The sequence below is a fragment of the Hippichthys cyanospilos genome, chromosome 1, assembly GCF_059441005.1.
Source record: "Hippichthys cyanospilos isolate Australia breed blue-spotted pipefish chromosome 1, RoL_Hcya_1.0, whole genome shotgun sequence".
NCBI classification, from domain to species: Eukaryota; Metazoa; Chordata; class Actinopteri; order Syngnathiformes; family Syngnathidae; genus Hippichthys; species Hippichthys cyanospilos.
In genome coordinates, this window is record NC_142369.1 from 9,996,383 (window position 1) to 10,016,212 (window position 19,830).

A 19,830-nucleotide genomic window follows, 5' to 3' on the forward strand; every position below is an offset into this window, starting at 1 on the left:
CTTTGTGTGTGTATATTGTGGTGATGGCTTCTACCTGTGTGTAAATGGAGCGGTCGTGAGATTGTTTTGTGACTTTTGTCTCAGCAGACTGCTCGTTTGGTCCTCACTTGAAAGCCGAAGCGGATTTGACACAGATGCTCCTCGCTGACGACATCTTTCTTCCCCCTGAAATTAGAAGGAATGAAGAGTTTGAAAATGATGATGATACTCTCTGCACTTAAGGGCAACCCACAAAAGTGTCACTCAAAATAGTGACAAGACCTGCACGAAGGACCAACAAACCACTTGGGATCCAATCCAGTCCTGTAGATGGCAGTAATGGGCATCACAAACTATGCTACTATGCTATGCTAATGCTACACACCTTATAGATGTCTGCTTGCTAAAAAACTGTTCATTTTTAAGTTCAAATCAGATATATTTCCATTCGATTGGAAATTCACTGGAAATTTTGCACCTTTGCTACTTTAGTAGTGCATCCCAAAAGACTACAAAGAGCACTGCATGTATTGTAAATCAAGATATTACAGTGGCAAGTTTTTCATAATATGTATGTTGTTGTTTTTTTTTTGCTGTGCCCAATGTGAGTGGAAGGTAATGGCGAGCAACCCTCAAGCTATGCCTTATCCTGAACCGAGGGTGACCTTATTTCCGAAATTAAAAAGGGAAAAAGAAAAACCATACTATTTCACTGACAATCCAATATGCAATTATTTCTCACTCTAAACTATTAATAACAAGTTTGATTGCTAATCAACCGGTGATTATGCTAATACTCTAGCTAATGCTAAATGCTATCTTGGTTGGCAGCTCAACAGCAATAAACAAGTCAAAGCACTCAACATTATCCAACTTTCTTTGTTCGATCCTGTTGCCGATCACGTGCCCCGGCAACTACAGTACTCACGTTCTGTTCCTTATACATACTGCTATCAATTGCTGATTCCAAGCCTTAATTGTTATAGTTATTATTTTCGAAACATCATAAAACAGAAAATTATCGGGCACATCCTAGGATTCTTTGACACTGAAGCGAGAGGTACTTCTACTGGTATGCCACTAATACGAATGTGACAGAAATTCCATCCATTTTCTAGAACCGCTTATCCTTACAAGGGTCACAGGCTTGCTGGTGTCTATCCCAGCTGGCTCCGGGAAGTAGGTGTGGTTTATTTGGTGTATTTTGAGTTGTGATGTTACCTATAGTTTTGTCACGGAATGCATGTTGGTTAACTCCAGCTCCGGGTTGCGTTGTACTGCCTTTTGCTACAACTACGTGCTATGCTAATTAAGAGTTAACACTATGTTGTAGTCCGGAGTATCATTGTCATATTAAGTAGCAAAGGAGAGTGAAAGATATATCAGGCGGTGGACACCCTGAACTGGTTGCTAGCCAATTGCAGGGCAAACAGAGACGAACAACCATTCACGTATCCATTCACACCTTGGGACAATTTAAATGTCCATTACACCTGACATGTATGTTTTTGGAGTGTGGGAGGAAGCTGGAGTGCCCGGAGAGAACCCACGTGGGCTTGGGAAGAACATGCAAACTCCACACAGGAAGGCCGGAGCCAGGCGAATTTGAACTCGTGTCCCTTTAACTGTGAGGTGTATGTATCACTGCGCCACCGAGCCGCCTGGAAGGGATTTAACATTTAAATTCATTTTTAATTGGTTAACCATAATTCGCTATGACAAATGTGTGTGTCACATACACATGGCCCAAACACACAAGAGGCCAGGACATGACCTGTGCAAAATCTGCCAGGACTCAGGACACAAGGCTCAAAAGCGGGACTGTTCTGGTAAAACCAGGACACCAGTTCACCCTACCTAGACCCAAATTCAACGGCGTCTTGGATGGGTCCCTGTTAAAACTGCCATACCTTTCAGCATGGCCTGCATGTTTTTTGTGTTTTGATCAAAGCGTGGGTGCACATTGAATAATAAAAGAAGTGGAGAGGACAAAGCCGGGTAAAAATATATCTATATGCGCACACGTGGAATAGATGTATAAAAATAAAGAGCGTGCCCCCTGCGAGTGTCCCATGAATCATTTACAACACAAACCGACACTGGCAGGAGCCTCTGGGAAACTTTGCTTCCATGTTTTCATCTTCCTCTTTTCCGCATTCCCCTTGTTGGCAAAACCAATAATAAATTCCTTGCTAACACAAAAAATGCTGCTAGTAAGTCCATCCTGTAGTTAGTTGGTTCATCGAACCACTAGCTAGCCAGTTATTTTGTGAGTCCATTTGCTGGTTAGTTGGCAAGCTATTTAGTTAGGCAGTCAGTATATTCAATACTTAGTCCATTCAGCAAGTCAGTCACTTTAGTTAGTTAGTTAGTTAGTTAGTTAGTTAGTTAGTTAGTTAGTTAGTTAGTTCCACAGGGCTAGTTCTTCATAGGTCAGTCTTTCTGCTTGTCCACATGTTTGTCATGTTTATTTGTTCATCCGTTAGGGAGTCTATCAGTATGTCTACAAATTGGTTGGTTTGTACTTGAGTTAGGTTTTTTTGGGGCCTTTGTTCCTCCGCAAAATAATTAGTTACAATCCATCCACAAAATTGTTCAGTCTAACGATAAAATGGTAGTAAGCTAACAGAGATGAAGATACTTAGGTTCCCTTTAGCAGTGACCTGGATGGATAAGGTCAGGAGGGAATACATCAGACAGCATGTTAGAGGTTTTGGGGATAAAGCCAGACTGAGATTGTTCGGGCATGTTCAGAGAAGAGATAGTGAAAATAGAGGTAGAAGGATGCTGAGTTTTGAATTGCCAGGCAGGTGGCCTACAGAAAGATAAAAGAGGATGTTTATAGACATAGCGAAAGAGGACATGACGGTAGTAGGTGAGAGACAAGAGGATGCAGGATACTGACTTCAATGGAGGCAACGGTTTCTCTAGGGCACGGGTGTCAAACTCAAGGCCCGGGGGCCAAATCCGGCCCGCAATGTCATTTTATGTGGCCCGCGAAAGTAAATCATGTAAGTTTCCATGACACTTGCTAAACTTTAGCTTGTCGTGTATAATGAAAAATCAAGTTGAGATTTTTTGGTTTGTTCTGTTACAGTAATGTAAACAATAAATGAACAAACTAGGCTGTTTTACTTCTGATTTCAAAACAACTGAGCCATCAATTTGTTGTGTACGGTAATAATACTATGAGACAATTTAAAATTGACTTGGTTTCCTCAACATATTGGCCCAATGAAGGAAGTTCTCGCTACAAAATGGTCCGCGACAAAAATGAGTCTGACACCTCTGCTCTAGGGCGACCCCTGAAGGGAAAAGCCAATAACAGAAGAATTCGAAGAAGTCAATTATTCCGATTGTCTGGCCTTTCTTTATCTAGCCAGTTAGTCTATTGGTTAGTACCTTCATTTACAAGCTTGTAGTAAACAATGAGAATATTGTGGTAAAATTTCTTCACAATATTACAAAAAAAACCCTTGCCAACATTTCTGTAAATCCACCAACCCTCCAAACATGATCAGCGCCAACTTGGGATACTAAAACGACGACCACGCCGGTCGCTAGTGGCTACAAGTACGCTAATTAGCGCTAACCCCGCCAAGCAGACTGGACTAGTAAGATTTAACATTGGGGATTATCTTTTGGAACAGCTGCTGACAGCGCGATAAGAAAAATGAGGTCGACTCTGAACTGAAGAGGCGTGGCTTCAGTTTCAAGGGAAAACGAAAGACAAATTAAATGCTGCTACTGTACACCTGGTCATGGGTTACAAACCCCACCCCACCAAAAAATAAATCACAGTCAACACGGACGCACTTGATGTTCTCAGATAAATGCACGGCTCAAAAAAGTTTTTGAGTGACTCGGCTTTGGGTAGCATGCCCATACAGTACATCTGTAAACTTCTTCACCATTTTTCATATGAGATAAATATAAGGCTCTGATACTTGTATATATATATATATTTGTATATATTTGTATATATATACTTGTATATATATATGTATATATGTTATCTATATACTGTACATGTTATGTTCCACTCTTTGTGTTCAAATATGCAGTGCGTAAACGGGTTCAAAAAGTGTGACTATAAACGGCAACATTAGCATGTCGATATTACTCTTCATTCATGTTGGCTAGCGGGCCAATCCTATGCTCGCAAAGTGAATTGAGTTTACTCCCACCATAAAGCGCTCATATCAGAAGTCAAAGCAACAAAAAAAAAAGATTATGCTCCTGTTTTGAACGTCCCTCAACAGTACTATACAGGGTTCTGCTATTAGACTTCAAAAGAAACTGAGTCTAATTTTGGCTCCCTTTTTAAGTTGCATTTCAAAATTTTAATCAGTTTCACCATGTGGCAACATCGAAATAATGACCATTTAAATTGTATGAAAGTGTTCACCAGGCAATAGAAGTACAATAAATACACTATTGTGTCTTTTACAACATTACTTAATCACATTCATAATTCAATGTGTACCTGTGGATCAAATAGTGAAGCTGGCAGTAAAAACAAAAACAAGCAGCTTGAGTACAATGCCATTTTTCACTGCGGTCGGGTCCAGTTGCTTCAACAGCAGTGTTTCTCTGTACATATTTGCTTTTCACATGACTACTGACTGTTCGCATCTCCTCGAGATGCATTGTGGGATAGCTTGATGGCATTGTATAGGCTCAAGCAACCTACACATTCCAGCAGCCCTACAAAATGGCCGCCTGACTATATGGGTCACTCACAATATAGTGGACTCCGGAGAGTGATTCCATCATGGAATCAGCGTCAAAACATTTTGGCGAAAAGCTGGGAATCCAGAAGGCTCTGGGAGTGTATAAGCGCCAGTCCCTCTGGAACCACGCCTGGACTTTTCTCAGTTAAAGCCATTCATCCACTCTGGCACGCCCCCCACCTCTTTTCAGCTGTTTCATCACTCACTTTCACGTCTCACATACAAATTGAGCTTTGTGCATCTGAAAAAAAATGGCAAATGTTTGAGTAAATAATCTTGCATGTTTTTTTTTTTAGAAATCCATTTTCTAGAAGAAACTTTTTCAACCATCACATAATAATCAGTACACACTCCTACGCACACCCTCAAAACGAAATACACACAAAAAAGCCAAAACACTTTGGTAAACAATCTTGTCCAGTCCAGTTTGGAATCCCATTTCTAGATTACACATTTAAGCCATACAGACAGCCACACCAAGGAAAACAATTTTAATTTGAACTGTATCTTTATTATAACAGCCTGCCTTAACAAAAAAGAAAATCTTTAACTGTACACACCCACAGAGGTGGACACAAAACAGTTCCGACAATCTCGCCTTAGATGCACGCACGCACGCACGCACGCGCACACACAGCTGTGCAGCGTCACAGTGGCGTCACGATCCCATTCAATTATTCATGGAAGCCTGGCAGGCTATTTTGAGTGTGTAAAGTGGGAGGAGACCAGCACATCATGGTACATTTGGTGCCACAAACTTTGGGTCGTCACTGTGCTGGTCAGAATACGATGTGGGACTGCATCCAGAGACTTATGAAAGAGAGGAGATGGATGGATGGATGGATGGATGGATGGATGGATGGATGGATGGATGGATGGATGGATGGATGGATGGATGGAAGGAAGGAAGGAAATCAGAATCATTTGAAAGGAAGACAAAGGAAGGAGGGAAAGAAGGAAGGAAATGGAAAAAGATCAGAATCATTAGAAGAAAGACAGGAAGAAAGGAAGGGTAAAGAGAAGAGTATGAAAAGAAGGAAGCAAAGAATGATGTGGAAAGGCCTCAATTAATCATTGTGCAATATTTTGATTTTTACATCAAAGGTAAAGCTTTGAAAGAAAACAGCGGGGAGCTGAAATTTCACCCAAATAGTGACAACATGTCAGTGTTCAACATGGCATGGCCATTTATTTATCACACTCCCAGGAGTGTGCCATCCCTTGGCCAAAATTCTGTGACAATGATTTGGAAGAAAATGACCGCAAAATGATCAAAACACTACACAAGGGTTAAAAGCCACGTTGACTGAAAACCCTAACTTGAAAGTCAACCACTGTCCTAGGAACCCTAATTTGAACTCTGTCCGTTTGTGTTGAGTTAATTTTGTAAATCGCAGCTCACATTACAATGGCCAGCACGTGTACAAGGAAAAGCCATGAAATGACTGGAGAGTGATGCGCAAGAACAATGACTCATTGCTCCTCCTCTAGGGAGCAAATTCCAAAAAGTGCCATGTTCACCACGGGCTTGACGTTAACCTACTTAGTCAACACGCGGCACAAGTTTGCATGCCAGCTTTTTTTTTTTTTTCTTTAAAGATGCTTTAGGGGTGTACAAATTACCTAGTTGTTGTGCAACAAACACTTCCATTTAGTGGAATTCTATAGATTGCCACTTAGACAATCCATCAGTCTAGACATCGACTGATAAGATTTTATTCGAGCCAATACCGATAGCCATTAGTGCCGTATTTTCCGATAAGAACTGTATTTTCTGCATGATAAGGCACATCGGATTATAAGGTGAAACTTCGATGTAAGTCCTATTTTAAATTTGATTTCACATGTAGGGCGTACCACATTATAAAGCGCATAGAATAGAAGCTATATTAGTGGCTGGGGTTGTGTTATGCTTCCACTAGATGGAGCTGCGTTAAAAGGAATGTGAACAAAACAATGAGATAAATTAGTCAAAATTTTCTATCGGAAATTTAGAATTAAAATGTACTATCTGAAGAATGGGGAAAAAATACCTCTTGATCATATTAAAATACTGTTTAGATCAATGCCAAGGCGAATCGAGAGTTTAAAAGAATATACCTAATTATGATATCATTAATTATTAAACTCAATCTTTTTCAATAAAATCGCAACCAAAAACCTTAAAATAGATTGTTTTGTGGATTTATTTGATAAAATCGTTTCTTTTACAAAAACTTCAAATTGGAGCATATATAGCAGATCAAAATTCCAAACAGGGTGTTATAAACATTTTAATTGTAAAAATATAATGTTAATGACCCGGGCCATTTAGCTCCGCAAACGGTGACGTGAACGGAATAGTGCCAAAAAAACGCTCCGTCAAGCAGTAGTATAGAAAACAAAAATCACAGAAATAACTTCCAACGTGTAATTTTTTTACATCAAAAACAAACAAAAAAAAGAGAGAGAGAGGCTAGGTTCCAAAAATAAAGCAAAAGCTGTGAGTACTGCATGGCGAGTATAAAGAGGGAGGCGCTATGTATAAAAACGAATGACTATTTTCACATGAGATGTCATTGCTGAGGCTTTTGGCGCCCACGTTAGATATAAATGTCTTATTCAGGATCCTCTACAAGCTGGCTAGTGAGTCACTGCGGCCCAATCTGCGTTTTGCCACCAGGCCATGCCAGTGCCGAGGAGGGGGTGGGCATTGGGGTCGGGAGGGGGGAAGGCGGATGGGCGATAGAGTGTGCAAATGCCCTCTAAGCCTTTACACATGTATACAAAAAAAAAAAAACACACACACACACACATGCGTGGGCGTCACGTGTGATCGTCATGGACTTTAGTCATTTCATCAGCAAACAAGTGTGTGTGTGTGTGTGTGTGTGTGTGTGTGTGTGTGTTTGCATTTACAGTGAAGTGCTATTCTAAAGCCCACAAGGATTTTCCAATCAAGAGTAGTAGAAAGATTAATGGAGCCCAGAGCGAACAGTGTCGAGCAAGTACAATTTGCCCCTGCTTCTCACTACAGTTGTGCTGAATAAAAGGTGTCGCAATTAATTGACCACCAATCAATGAAATCAATTTTAAGCTTTAAGTTTTTTAATTGATTGCCAATTGTTCTGAGAATTGATTAACCGTTGTGGAGTATTTTGACCAATCCTTTGATCTTTACAAAGGCATTTCACATCAAGGGAAAAGCCTTGAAAGAAGACACGATGAAGCTGAAATTTCACCCAGATGGTGACAACATCTCAACGTCACACATGGCAGTTCCGATATGGTCGCTTAACTGAATCGCTGCATTAAAATGTGCCTCGGGATAGCATTGGTTACATTTTTGCCAATAACGGAAGTTTCACTGGGTTCTGCGTAAAAAGGCACAAGGTGGACAAACTGATGAAGCAGAATCTCTGTGTCAAAATATGACATACAAAAAAGGTAAAGGCAGAAAAAAATCCCCATCTTCCTTCGAGAGTCCTGCATAAAAAGCCATAGGTAGATCAACATATACTACATCTTTTAGTTGGCAATTGTGCGGAATCTCTGTGTCAAAATGTGAACTACTGCCTTAGCGGCACATATTGCTGTCCCCCGTTTTTCCTGGGTTCTGTCAAAAATAAAAAAATAAAAATTCACAGATGGATAAGCGTCAGATCTACCATTACATGGCGTGGCGATTGTGCATGCTCTCTGAATGAAAATGTGACACACTATGTAAGTATTTAGCAATGTATTGGAACATTTGCTTAATACTGTGTGAAAAAGACATCGGGACGAATGCTAGCTCATCCGTTACCGCTGTGAGGCAGCAATTTTGAGGAGTTTCTCTCTGCATGAAAAGAGGCTCATGCTCCTCAAGTGGAAAAAAAAAAATAAACATGATGAAAGGAGAGGAAAGCCCAAAGAGGAAACTTGCATGTAGGCCACTGACTCATCTTTCTTGTGTTTTGCATTGTCGCCGTCCTCTTCTTCAAATACAAACAGACCATATGAATTATGTACATGCAGCACATGCACGCAGCAAGAAAGGGCCCATGGTTTTTCCGTTTCAGCCAGCCCGTGGAATCCGGCTTTTCATCTGTAAAGTCATTAGCTTTCCGAATTCATTCAAGAGCTTAGAACTGTTTCTTCTGTTGAAATCTTACACTGAGGGTGGGAGTGACGGTTTAAAAAAAAAAAAAAAAAATCCACCTTGCTTGCCCCTGCAATGACAGCAGTGTAGTATCATAAACTCTCTGAAAGGCTAACTAACATTACAGAGTGTCGGTAGCAATTAAAGCAGCTGAAAATGCGTTCCTTTTTTTCTATTTTTACATTTATCTAGGTCATTTTTCTGTAAATTAATAAATAATGAAATTGACATGTGATGTGCTTTCACAAGAGTATGTCTCGGAGATTAGTTTGGAGTTTACGTAAATTTGAAATTTGCACAGAGATGTCCATTTTGGGATTTCCACTAAAACAACATCCTTAAATTCTCAACTTTCATTTAGTAGCAGCCAGAAGAAGAGTTGATTTTTTTTTTAATGTTCATGCAGTTTGTCTAGAAAAGATTATAATTTATCAATTTTTAATATTGCAAAATTGCTGCCGAATAATAATGACATTTTTAGGTTTATTATTATTATTATTGTCGTTGTTATAGGGATCCTCCCAGAAAACTTTTGGACAAAATATTTTATAGTGTGTGTGCATGTGTGCAGGAGTGTATTTGTGTGTGTGTGTGTGTGTGTGTGTGTGTGTGTGGGGGGGGGGGGGGGGGGGGGGGGGGGGGGGCACCACTTATAATACTGTGGGAAACTGTTAAATTATTATTATTGTTGTTGTTTGTTTATTGCCATATATGTTGTTTGTCCTTCATTTATTCATTCATTGGCTTTGTGCTGAGCGCTTGATCAATAAATACAGGATTTGCAACACATAGATCCAACCAATCAATTACAATAGATTGGATGAATTAAAAATATTTGTGCTTCTAAATTAAAAAAAAAAAAAAAAAAATCAGGAAGTTTAATGATTTAACCAAACAATGGAGTTTTTTCTTGCAGAAAAAGGAAGAATTAATGTGCGTGAGGCAGAGAATATGTGACATTCTTGGGCTGAGAAAGCTTTTGTCACTTTATCTGAGCTACTCATTCATCTTATTTCTTATTAAACGCTGGCTCTTGCAAGCCATTACGACTCTAAATCGGGAACATGGAAACCATTTGGATATTCCTTAAAAGAAAAGGAGGTGAGGGGGCTGGTACACTTGCGAAGAAATTTAAAACAAGCCTCTTACACGTTTACACGTGAAATGCTGATTTAAGGACGCATCAGTAACTACAGTGGAAAGAAAAGAGCCATATCATTATCCAGAAGAGCATGAGCAAGATTTTCAGTGCCCCGTGTTGGTCACGTGACATTGGAGGGTTTATGTACTAGTCGTGACATCGGAGAACGTCTCCGCTTTGGACACCCGCAAGGACGTGTGACGTCATGGTGTAAAGCTTCCTAAAGTGACACTGGCGGCATTAGCGGGATGTATCGTTCACCCACCACCACCATCCCTGATGCGAGTCCTAGGAGACCACACCATACTCATTATTATGCCAGAGTTCACCACCACCCACCCCCCTTGCGCTGAACATCTGCTACTCTTTTGTGCGTGTATCTTTGAACACCACTAAGGTTTGCAAAGGTTGATCTATGATTTATGATCACGAAACTAAGTCATTACTGCCTTTTCGCCAACGTTTTTTTTTAACTTGTCATCTTGGTGCATCAGTCAGTACAATCGACAGCAGTTCTCAGGGTGGTTCTTATGATATGCCCAAATCTCAATCAGGGTTGATTCGAGGGTCAGAGGATTTTGAGCACTCGGCCAGGCAAGGTACGTGTAACAATATGCGAATTTTAGCATAATGTCATGCTTACGTTTATGAGAGGGAAGTATACAGAGGACAGTGGTGTTGTGTTTGACCTCAGAAATGTTTCCTAGCTGAAAAATGATTGCGTCATCTAACCCTACGAACCATTCAAGCATACCATTGGGGGTGGGCTTGATGGAATTTTGTTGTTAAAATATCAACTTTACACAAATCAGTACCGTATATTAACATCCATCTCTGGCTTGTTTGAAAAAGGGCTTACATCAAATAAAATGATTCTTAAATGGACTGTGGTTGAAATTAGAAGTCATCAAGAACAAAAATTGGGTTGAGATGCTCAATCAACTCAAAGTTTCAACAGAGTTACACATCACTTATTACAGTGAACTACAAAAGAGAATTAGGAACATCCATCCATCCATTTTCTAGAGCCGCTTATCCTCACAAGGGTCGCAGGTGCCTATCTCAGCTGGCTTCGGGCAGTAGGCGGGGGGGCACCCTCAACTGGTTACAAGCCAATCGCAGGGCGCGCAGAGACGAACAACCATTCACGCACCCAATCACACCTAAGGACGATTTATTATGTCCATTACACCTGCCATGCCTGTTTTTGGAGTGTGGGAGGAAGCCGGAGTGCCCGGAAAGAACCCACGCGGGCTCGGGGAGAACATGCCAACTCCAAACAAGAAGGCCAGCGCCAGCTGGATTCGAACTCGGGTCCCATAACTGTGAGGCGGACGTGCTAACCATGAGTCACAATTTGAACTCGGAACACTGACTTTATTCTCAGAATTCTCCATTCAAAAACAGGACTCTCACTTGAGTTAGAAATTTCGTTTTTTTAGAATTCTGGGGGAAAAAAAAAGGTCCTTATACTGTCAGAAGTCCACGTTGACTACTCATGTGCCAAACTGGCCCAAAGGTTGCACTTTCTCCGCAGGCTTAGATTCTTTGGGGTGAGCATAGGAGTTATGACCACCTTTTATGATGTTGTGCTAGGTAGCATCATAAGATACGGCTTAGGAGCTTGGTTTGATACTTTGTCTGTCCAGCTCAAAACGAAAATAACAAAAACGGTAAAAACAGCCATGAAAGTTATTGGGAGTAAAGACTCTCCATCACTACAGAGAATTTTGGCAAAAAGATTCCTGGCTGATCCACAACACAGTTTCTATTCTGAATATGAGATTTTACCCTGAGGTAGCCGCTTCACAATGTGTCACTGTAAAAGCAACCGATTGAAATGATCTTTTCACCCTGCTTCTGTTGTCCTATTGAACAAAGGTCAAAAGGATAGAGACCGAGCGGGATTAAGTTAAAAAACAACTTTGTGCTTGTATATTTTATTCTTCTTTTTGTGTTTCATCGGAATTTTGTTTGTAAAGCAAGAAGGAATTTTTTGGTAGGAATAGCTACGAAAATGCCACCATTGTACATTCCTTCCTCTGATTGTACCATGCTGCTATACTGATGTGTTTTTATAATATTTCCCTTGAGGAAAATAAAATTTATCATCTTATATTATCGTAGAATTCTGACTTTAAAATTAGTTAAGAATTTACTTATCATTCGATTGTCAGAATTCTAACTTAAGTCGGAATTTTTACTTTTTTACTTCTCTAGTCGGAATTGAGAGAATCAAGTGAATTCTGACTTTCAACTAAGAAAAAAGTAGTAATGAAGTGAATTGGAATTCAGAGATAAAGGTAAGAATCCTGGCAACCGTTTTTTTTTTTTCTTTACTGGCTTTAGTCTTCTTCCATAATGAACAGCTATTTCAAATCTTGTTTTAACATGTATCAAGTCTCAATATCAAAGTGGTGATATCAGTCACTACACTGGATGGCTCTACTGGACGGCTTGATTGGCACAGGCTCACACAATACGTGGCGTCCGGTCAGAAAACATGCTCTAAATAGCTGACTTATTTCATCTTCATACTATCACATGTTAAACACAGCAGGGTTCGCTCCAATCATTTCTCCAGGCAATGTGCATGCCCAGACGATGAATTGGATTGTGAAAAGTCAAAGTGACGCGCGCACAGTCCTACAATCTGCAATGTCTGTCTCCACTGGCGTCGGGCACAGGCAAATCTCCACTTGACCCGATGGAGGCCGTCCAGCGGCGGCATTAGGGCAGCGCCGCGCAGCTTTGAGGACTGCCGGGGGGGTTGGTGTTAATGGGGCCGGTTGGCATACACGTTGTTGGTAAGCCAACAGATGAGTGTCGAGCGTTTGTGGTGCTAAGCTATGCGCTAACTTGACCAAAAAGCTTTCAAAGGCCCAAAATTATTTGCTTGTTAGAAAGATAGAGAGCCAAAATTCACTTTCATTTTCTAATATCATAATACAGTACTTTAAAAAAGGAAGTTAACATCCCCAAAAATGTCTTTACAATCAAACATTCGATGTACTGTCTAAATGTGCCATTTTAATTAGGTAAAACCATATTCAGATTGTGATTCATGAATCAAGCAGTAAAATCCACTCATTTTATCCGGTTTATCTCAGGAATGAAACCCTAAACCTGACTTGAAACCATATTTTCAAACCTTAACCCCGAATTTATCAGCCTAAAGCATACTTGGAACTCTTAGGTAAAACCTAGTTTGAATTCTTCAATCAAGTTTAGAAAGGTTACATGAAACAATAACACAAGGTTGAAATCCTAATGTTCTTTTGAAATCCCACTTTCAAAGCAACCCTCAGATTGCAAAAATTGCAGTTTCAAAAATGTATGCCCATCTTGGAACTAAACTGATATAAACTTAGCTATACACTAGAGAACCAAAGCTATTTATTTGGAAACTAAGCCCAGCATGAAACAGTCATCTGACAGAGGAAGTATTGCTCCCACAGCCATGTTTAGCACAACTGCTGCTTTTATTTTGGTCTGTTTCAACTTCCTGTTTTTTCCTCAAGACATTCCGAATCAACATAATTTTTATTTATATTTGATTCTCGGTGGTTTTTTTACATTCTACAGGCAATTTTAAATGTTCTTCTGGAACACGTGACATAATTACTCTGCTCCAAATGATAATGCAACTGATATTTTGCTCAGTTTGACCTAAAAGTGGGTAAAAATGACCCTGAGGAAAAAGGCAAAACCACTGCACAGTTTTTTGCTAGCTAACACATGGTTATTTCATCATCATAAATTGTATTTTCACCTATTTTTATATTTCACAGAATTTAAACAATCACACTCATTCTGGGACTGGAACAGATTCGTTGCATTTTCATTCTTTCCAATACTAATTATGACCTTGGTTTGAGAACAGGGGATGTGTAAACCAATGAGATGTGTAAACTGAGGTGACTTTGATGTTGTGGAACTGCTTTGAGTGTCTTTTTGTAGCCTTGCATGCCAACAGCTGATTTATGCCTGAGAAGCAAAGAAGGCGAGTGAAAGGTGGATGCGTGTAGCCCAACGCGTTCGTTTCCACAAGAGTAAGGAGCTGCTCGGTCTGGTATGTATCCCCACAACTAACAGGGGTTCACTGGAGAGCGCTAGGTTAGCTTCCGCTACTAGCCACAGACAACAGAATGACGCAAGTGTGTCTTCCGCGAGAGTGCTTTAGGCAAGTTCCTAAAAATAGACTCTGGCTCAGTCGCCCCCTCTTCACAAGTATCAAACATGGCCGTCACGGTCGGCCATCTTAAGTCTGGCTGACACGCTCCACTTGGCTTGAACAACATTTTAAAAAATAAAAAAGGTGAGGGGATGGTGGGGTTTTGACGCTTTCTAAAAATAGGCCTGCCCCACTAAATGATAATGAGGCAGTGCTGCTAATGTGGAGCACGTGCATGGAGACCGACAAAATGGAGGTGGGTGGGTCACATCTGAGAGGGGTCATCTCTGTCAAATGCGCAGATGCCAAACTTGAGCCCTCGGGGCTCACATGTGGCTCACCACATCGTTTTCTGATGGACAGCCCCCTAAAGCCCATCTACTTCCTGTTTTGTCTTTAAATAACAGAAAATGCACATTATCTTCATTTTAACTAATTGCCTTTCTGTTGGTTTCTTTGGTGCACTTATATATGTATGTATATATTTCTAGCTTCAAATCCTACAACTGAATTGACAACTCCAAAACCATAAAACTGACACACATTTTGGCACCCATTGCCAATGTCAGACTTTTTTCTGTTACAAACTCACCCACCCAGCAGAGAAGGGAAAAGTTTTCTGCCCTTACCCTTAACCTAAAGTGTCAGCGAACGTGGCGGCTCTTTTGAGCACGTCAGTGTTCGTTTAAGATCACTAATAATCAGCATAATGTCACCGGAGTTTGACAAAAGATTTCCACATATTCGCCAACGGTTTTATTGTTTCATTTTCCTGCTTTTGTCACATAATTTTCTTGCGGCTTTAGCAATACAGGTGAATGTCTGACAACATTTTGGTGACTTCTGCAGTCATTTTGGTGAATGTTGGAGACCTTGAAAGCACCCAGACGAGATCAAAAAGTTTGTCCCTCAGTAGGATAGGGGCCCCAGTAGGGTGATCAGGATTTTGAAGCTGACCACCAATCAGTGAGTTAATAAACAAACAAACGGAGAACCCATGACCAATCCAATCAGGAAATTGATTAATTGGTAGAATTTAAGTGACGTGTTTATTGACTGTGCAATTGGCCCCTGCCTCAAAAGGTTGTGTGAGTTTGTGTGCGTGAAAAACGACAATTTAAAATATTGGAAAAGAACTGAAAAATATCTGACTGCATACAGTATGCGGTATGGTGGTAAGTATGAACTCTTAATGATGGCAGTCAGAGTGTCCCTGGGTGAAGAAGATCATTATAACCTATTTTGCAGACCAGATCACTGAGATCCTCTGTTAATCTGCCAGTTTTCACAACATTAGAATTATCAAAACGAATAAGAGACTTTGCATAACATGCACAATATCTCCTGATTAGAACTGAATAAAGTCTTGTGTTTAGCTGCTATGTCATTATGAGTTGGTCCTTGCTCGCAGGACTTAGTGTATATCCTCATTATTACTTTGAAATCGTCATAAAGCAAGCTCTGAAGGACGCTGTGAGGGAGAGGAGTGTCTTCAGGGTGGAGTCAAGTTAAGTTTATTTGTATAGCCCTGAATCACCAGTCTCAAAGGTGAAAAAGAAATACAGAACATCACAAATACACAACGGTATCGGCGCTCAGAAGAAGAAGGAAAAACTCAAAATCCCATCTGGGGAAAATGAGAAACCTTCAAAAGGGACCACAAGTGGGAGGAGCCCCCTTCCAGGCTAAACAGGTTGCACTAGATGCTGAGTACTAAAAATAACACATTGTGCCATTATTAAGCAGTAAGTGTCCAGTGCAAAGATGCCTTGACGGCAGGTGATCGGGTAAAATCTTCCTCACAGTCTGGCCCAGTGGGTCCATCCTAACAACACCAGCATCGGTCGATCGATGAAAGTCCGTATGACGGCATTAAATTCATCTCTCACCATCAAGCACCGTCGGAAGCTGGAGTCACACAGACCCATTAACTAAATGCTTGATGTGTTTTTATTCGAGATTTAAGGATTTCTACTGAGGTGGCTAAGCGAACTTCCATTGGCAGGGCGTTCCAGAGCACTGGCGCACGAATGGGGAGCCTCTTTTTAGCCCGCGGTGTCATTAACAAACCAGCGGAGTGAGTGCGAGGACCACGATAACGATGACGAGATTCCACTAAAGGAAAGACAAAGTCAAAATGTCATCTGGTGACAGCCTCCTTCTATTGGACGTGCTAAACCCGATCACTGTGCAACATTAAGCCTGACAAGAGTGCTTAAATATTTTATGAGCTCCGCATTGGACACAATGCTAAAAATAAAAAATAAATTAATCAGCCAAAATGGAAACACTAATATATTTTGCAAAGATAATCTGGTACTGCAGTGATCGGTCGGTCACCTGGGAAGCAGGGAAACCAATCCTTGTCGAGAATATCCCAGATATGCGCCGAGTGGCAAGAACAATGTCAAATGACCATATGGTAAAAATACATCTATATTTCTTCTCAAGTTTTTTTTTTTTTTTTTAAACATACCCTGAGTGATTTTTTTTTTTTTTTTTAATTCTGCCAATTCGAACCAAGAAACCAAACCATGAAACCAAGAAAAGAATACTTAAAACTGTGTGCTGTGTCACCCATGTTCAATTGATTCTATTTTGGAACCACATTTGTAACGGTACTTTTAATTGTACTTTTATTTTTGGCTCGTCTGCATAAAATTTGCATCGCTCGTAACAAGGTGCAGCCATAGCCTTAACAAAATAAATGCAGAAAATGTTTTGCAAATAAATACTATTTAGCACATAATATTTAGCAATAAATTGCTTCATGTTCCAATTATTTTGCTCTTAGTTTAAAAACATGCTGTTCAGGTCTTGGCATTAAATTGCATTACATTAGATTTGCTGATACCTGCAGAATACCCTGTTAAAATATTATGTACCCCTTAAAGTGCATTGATGTACCCCCCCTTATTATACCTTTATCACAACCGCTAGATAGAGATTATTTTATTTTTTCCCCTTGTTTTCATGTTGACTAATGTATTGAATTTTGATTGTTGTACTTTAAATTTCAATGATAGTCCATAAATTAAGGTATTTACTTCCATTATTAAATCGGCCATTAATCGAATTAAAGATTTTTTTTTTTTCAGTCCCTAATATTAGGATGGACATCTACCTAAAAAATAACCAAATTGGTACATCGCTACTTGACAACAATCAGGGCCAAAGGCTTTTGATTCGAATTTAATACATATTGATTTGACTGCAAGATTGCAAGGATGACAAGATATGATGTTGAGCTCACTTCAATATATATATAAATATACAGTATATGTCAATCAATAAACAGACAAGATTGTCTTCCAGAAGTTTACTTCAAGGACTTTGCTAAATTTGATAGACACGATTTGAACAGCATGACAAAATGGCCACCTTACTATATAGAGGCTGAGGACTGTTTTTCTTTTTACACAGGCAAAGGTTTCATCTAGCCAAAATGCATCCAAGCTGAGTCATCCATCATGATGTATGAGCTGTGAGACCTTATCAGTGGTCACAAGCTGCCCACTAACGCCCTAGCGAGTCAAACGTGACGTGACCGAAAGTGTGTGAACAGGGCGACATGGTGACAGCTGACCTGGCCTACTTTCTGGAGATTCGCCGCCTCATGAGGAAGTGAATAGGACAACAATGACAGAAAGATTGAAATAAACATTTTACATCTGCACTTGGCTTCCTAAAACTCTCCAATATTTAGACATCTGATACTAGTCGGTTACGTTTTGTATATTCAACCAAAAGTTAAAACATAGTATACAGACAGAATGATGTCAAAACACCATACTTGGTCATTTTGGGAATTTTGAATGTCTTGGGTGAGAAACAACTGTCCAATCATTTTACAACAATATGGAAAAATCATCTTGTGCTTCTTGCAACAATAAATGACAGCTCAACTGCCCAATGACTGCATGAAAAATTACATAAAAAAACGTAATTGTTATCGGATTATTAACTGAAATGTAAAACAATAATTTCCCAAGCAACCGACCAATCCCTTGTGCTACTTGTGACAATGAAAGCAAATGACAGCCTGAATTAATTAAAATTAGTCAGCTATGAAGATCATCAAGTCACATTTTTTCTAACATGCAACTGTTTACATGGCTTGAAAATGACCAACAAATGACTGCAGGAGCTGGGATTCGAGAATTTTTTTTTTTAAACAGCTTATTGATTCACATCATATTGAGGCCAACAATTTTCCAACAAAACAGCTGGACAATCACTTGTGCTGGTTGCAACAATGAGAATGATTGACAGCCTTCGTTAAAGGGACACTGTGTAATTGTTGCACGTGCCTGTGGGAGTTTTAGGGGCATTGCGGTAAATGCAGCACTTCCTGCTGTCCGTAGCTTTAACAGACATGGTGATCTTCGGAGGAGTGCCACCCCCTCGTACTATAATTTAATGATAACTAGACCTACGATTACATTTAAAAATACCTTCGGTCATTAAGAACACATTCACAGTAGTTGCAAGTTTTTGAAATGTATAATTATTTAATTTTTTCATTTGTAGTGAAAAACGGTCAAAATCTTACACAGTGTCACTTTAACTAAAGTTAGTCAGCTGTATCAATTCACATTCATCAAACAATGGTTTACACTGCAAAACCTCGACAGACCAATGACTGCATGAACTGTGTAAATTAGAATGACCTAAATTCTATTGAATCTCAAGCATACGACTAATTGTTTTCCAATCGAACATCCGACCAATCACTTATGCATTTTGCGACAATGACTGACAGGTCAACCGGCCAATGGCTGCACGAGAAGCCAGGCGAATAGAGGTTAAAGGTGTTCACTTCGTCTGACAAGGTGACGTCCGACGTGCGCTGAATCCTCTCTCGCGCGCGCGCTCTTCGTTCAACAAACAAGGACAAAAAAAAACGGACTCACGCACGCGCGCACAGCCTGACGTAGCCTTGCGCCGCACACGCGCGCACAGACGCTTCCGCCGTCTGTCATTGACGCGCGCACGCGCGCGCGCTCCAAAGGAGCGATGACATCATTTTTCGACGCTTTTACTACGATCGCGTTCCATTTGACCGCAGCGCGGTCGGCAAAAATCATATAATGACGCATATTAAGAAAGAATGCATTAATTTGAATAAATCAACGCAAAAAAAACAAGGCATATAGATCAAAGGCTAAAAAGAGTGCATGATACGGAGGAAGTGGGAAGGGGGTCATGGTAGTAAAACCCTCGCAGCGGACGCTTGTGAAAGCCCCGCGGTGGTCCACGCACCTCTCGTGCTGACCCACATTGCGTGACACGGTCGTAATCAACATCACCACCTGCTGTCACGTTCTCGCCGTGTGTCAAGTAACTCACCGGCGAGGACCACCGAGCGAAGAGGTGCCACCACGGCGGCCGTGGACGCGGAGCAGGTGTCTCTCAAGCCCAAGCGAGCTCCGGCCACGGCTCTCGCCAGTCAGCCGACTTGAACGCAAACTGCGCGCTTAGTAGTCATCCAAATATGATGCGAGTAATCCGAGGACGAGTCAACGGCAGCGAAGTTGCCGCCTCCGACTGGAGTGACGTCGATTTAAAGACTCCAAGTGATTTAGCGTTAGCGATAGCAAACGGCTAATCCGCCAGTAGGAAGTGTCAATCACGCACACACCCCCGTCCGTTTCCCTCCTCCTCTCACCTCAAGACTTCGGTT

The 19,830-nt window shown here is 40.6% G+C and overlaps 1 protein-coding gene across 2 annotated transcripts in view; it reads right to left on the reverse strand.

The window, feature by feature from the left end:
- Positions 1 to 19,830, reverse strand: part of taok3a (TAO kinase 3a) — a 51,396-nt gene that overhangs the window by 31,244 nt on the left and 322 nt on the right. The window contains exons 1-2 of one of the 2 annotated variants that reach the window (XM_088419307.1): positions 19,497 to 19,740; positions 35 to 165 (exon numbers count right to left, since the gene is read on the reverse strand). The gene's annotated coding sequence lies outside the window, so the exon portion shown is untranslated. Of the gene's footprint in view, positions 1 to 34; positions 166 to 19,496; positions 19,741 to 19,830 lie in introns of those variants that run through there. The other variant, XM_088419317.1, reaches the window with a different exon arrangement.